The 3,353-nt window shown below is 37.6% G+C and overlaps 1 non-coding gene across 1 annotated transcript; it reads left to right on the top strand.

Annotated features, from left to right (window-relative positions):
* Positions 1-1,997: 1,997 nt before the first annotated feature.
* LOC113260669 (U6 spliceosomal RNA) lies at positions 1,998-2,104 on the top strand. Its single transcript, XR_003318049.1, has one exon. It is a non-coding gene; the product is annotated as a U6 spliceosomal RNA (small nuclear RNA).
* Positions 2,105-3,353: the final 1,249 nt, after the last annotated feature.

Raw genomic sequence — 3,353 nt, 5'->3', positions numbered from 1 at the left:
CCAGTGAAATGGTATGGCCATGTCCGAGGACCAGATAGGGTTGCAGTGTCTTCTACATACCCACTTAGAAGAAAAATGACCCTGAACCAGATCTCTTTCTCAACCCCCATGCTCCAAAGCCCCTAGAACTTAGATCAATTCTTAGAAAAGGAGAGAAGTTAGAGAGGAAAATCCTGAATTAAATGAGTTTAAAACAGAGATGCCTGGGTTTATCTTTAATTGATTAAGACTTTTATTGTTGCAATCAGGCAATATGAGGACTCCAAAGATGAAACTAAATGGAGGTAATAAAAAATATGTGTCATATTTCTGACACACCTGAAAATAAACATCATAATAGTTATAAATCTATCCATTCAATAACAATCCTTGATGGAGGAGAGCTGTTAGTCTTCTTTAACTGAACTTTATAAAGGCCACAAAGGGATTAATTAAGAGTAGCTAATATAATGAAAACTACATACAAACAATTTACTTAAACAAACTACAAATAACAAGGTAGTTCTTACATTTTTTTTTTAAGATTTTATTTATTTATTCGACAGAGATAGAGACAGCCAGTGAGAGAGGGAACACAAGCAGGGGGAGTGGGAGAGGAAGAAGCAGGCTCATAGCAGAAGAGCCTGATGTGGGGCTCGATCCCAGATCGCCGGGATCACGCCCTGAGCCGAAGGCAGACGCTTAACCGCTGTGCCACCCAGGCGCCCCTATATTATTTTTTAATCTCACTTCATTAAAGAATTTATGGCCTTCAATGCCTAGTGTGTCTAAGAAAACTTCTCCTCTGCCCCTTTGCTTTCATTGTTCAGTTTCTGCTTCATCAGTTTTCTCAGCATCCCCCAAAGTTCACTTTCTTTTTTTTTAAGATTTTGTTTATTTATTATTTATTTATTTAGAGAGACAGTACACAAGTGATGGGAGGGGCAGAGGGAGAGGGAGAGAATGGCCAGCAGACTCCTGGCTGAGCACAGAGGCCATCACAGGGCTCCATCCCAGGACTCTGAGATCATGACATGAGCCAAAATCAAGAGTCGGCCGCTTAACCAACTGAGCCACCCAGGCAGCCCACAAAGTTCACTTTCAACAACACACACCATCAAGAATCTACTTTGAAATGATAGTTTTATTTTTTATTAAAGAGAAATATTTTTATGCAACTTTGGACACAAATACTTGTCTTCCAATGTGCTCTGAAAAACGCTTGCCACAAGTTCCTATGAATGCACCGGTGGCATTAACTCTGTGCTCAGCACACACTGATCTATCCTTTCTGCTGAGCAGCCCATAGTAAAAGGGTTAGACATGACTTTATATACCAGTGGTCTTCATTTGAATGTCAGCTCTGCCACTTACCAGTGGTGTGACGTTGGACACAGTTTTTAACCTTTCTCTGCCTCTATTTACTTACTATAAAAGTGTCTAGCCCATAGGGTCATTGTGTGAATTAATTAGATGTGTTAGTACGTAAAAAGTACTTTAAGTCAGAGTCAATTTAGATAGTAAGCACTCAGTGCTTATTATTATTAAACATATAAAGAGTTATTTCAGGTCAATAAGAAAAAGGCAATCTAAAATGGGTCAAAGATTAGAGTAGGCAAACCACAAAAGAGGAAATGCAAATGATCAGTAAACAATGAAAATATAGGACCTCAACTGGTAAGCAGGAAAATGCAAATTAAAAGAAGACACTATTCTCCCTATTGGATGACAAAGTAAGAGTTTGATAACAATCAGTGTTAATGAAAACCTAGAGAAACTGGCGCTCTCATTTATTATTGGCAAAAGTGTGCATTTGATAATATTTTGGAAATTCTAAGAGCAATATTACTTTTTCCAATATGCATACTCCCTGAATGAGTATTTTCATTTCTGGGATTCTAACCAACAGGGGGAAAAAAGAAAGAAAAAGAAAAATCAGCAATGTCTAATACTCTCAAAGTCTTACCCAAAATACTCTCAAAGTCTTACCCAAAAATACATCTAAAAGATTGCTAATAGTGCTCATTTCAGCAGCACATATACTAAAATTGGAACAATACAGAGAAGATTAGCATGGCCTGTGCGCAAGGATGACATGCAAATTCATGAAGTGTTCCATATTTAAATAAGTAAATAAATAGGGGCTCCTGGGTGGCTCAGTCAGTTAAGCATCTGCCTTCAGGTCAGGTCATGATCTCAGGGTCCTGGGATTGAGCCCCTCCTGCTCAGCAGGGAGTCTGTCTGTCTATCTCCTTCTGCCCTTCACCCCCAGCTCATGCTCTGTCTCTCTCTCTCAAATAAATAAATAAGATTAAAAAAAAAACTTAATAAATAAATAAAAGGTTGCTAATAACACCCTCCATAAACAACTAGAATGCCCATATATAGGAAAGCAGTTGCCCAAATCAAGATATACTAATACTGTGAAACACTAATAAACTATTAAAACAACAACATAGGGGCGCCTGAGTGGCTCAGTCAGTTAAGCAACCAACTCTTGATTTCAGCTCAGGTCATGAACTCAGGGTCCTGGGATCAAGCCCCACATCAGGCTCCATGCTCAGTAGGTAGTGTGCTTCTCTCCCTCTCCTTCTTCCTCTGCCCCTCCCCCTGCTCACACACACACACTCTCAAATAAATAAATAAATCTCAACAAAAAAGATTTAATAAAAAAAAAGAACACAGATCCTTATGGACTAACTTAAGAATAGGTTCATAACACACTATTAAGCAAAAATAGCAGATCCGAGTTTGATCTGCATGTTTCTTTATCTTCAGTATCTATTTGTACATATTTTTGTTTGTATTAACAAAGGAAATAAGCGTTGGCAGTGGTTACATTAGAGAATGAGATTAGAAAGACAAAGTGAGAGACTATCAATTTCACTTTCAACTACATACTGTTTGGATTGCTACAATAAGCAGGTATAATGATCACATTTCACACAATTGAAAAAATCATAAAGAACGGAGGAAAAAAGAGAAAAATGAATGTGTAATAAAAGTCAAAAATCAGCGAATACATAGATACCTTTCTCGGGGCACACACAAAAACTGTTCACTAGTTACATATGAAAATGTTTCCAAAATATGTCTAATAATGGGAAGTAATTCTTATGTACAAATTATAGAGTTCTTTTAAAAGTTTAGTGCTGAGTTAAATCCCTTTATGCTCACTATATCTATCAGCAAAGGGCTACATATCACCATGGTACAATGGAAATGGGGAACGTACACTGCCAAAAGTTGGAAATGTAGTCAGGTTTTCTCTCCCGAAGAGGAAAAAGAAAAACTTAATTTTCTGAACATTTATAACAGGCCTTGGGGTAAATTCTAAAACGCAGCCTAGAGTAGAGGAAGAAACATATCATAGT

This window comes from Ursus arctos, unplaced genomic scaffold, assembly GCF_023065955.2.
Source record: "Ursus arctos isolate Adak ecotype North America unplaced genomic scaffold, UrsArc2.0 scaffold_18, whole genome shotgun sequence".
Lineage (NCBI taxonomy): Eukaryota > Metazoa > Chordata > Mammalia > Carnivora > Ursidae > Ursus > Ursus arctos.
This window is presented reverse-complemented; position numbering and strand designations above follow the sequence as displayed.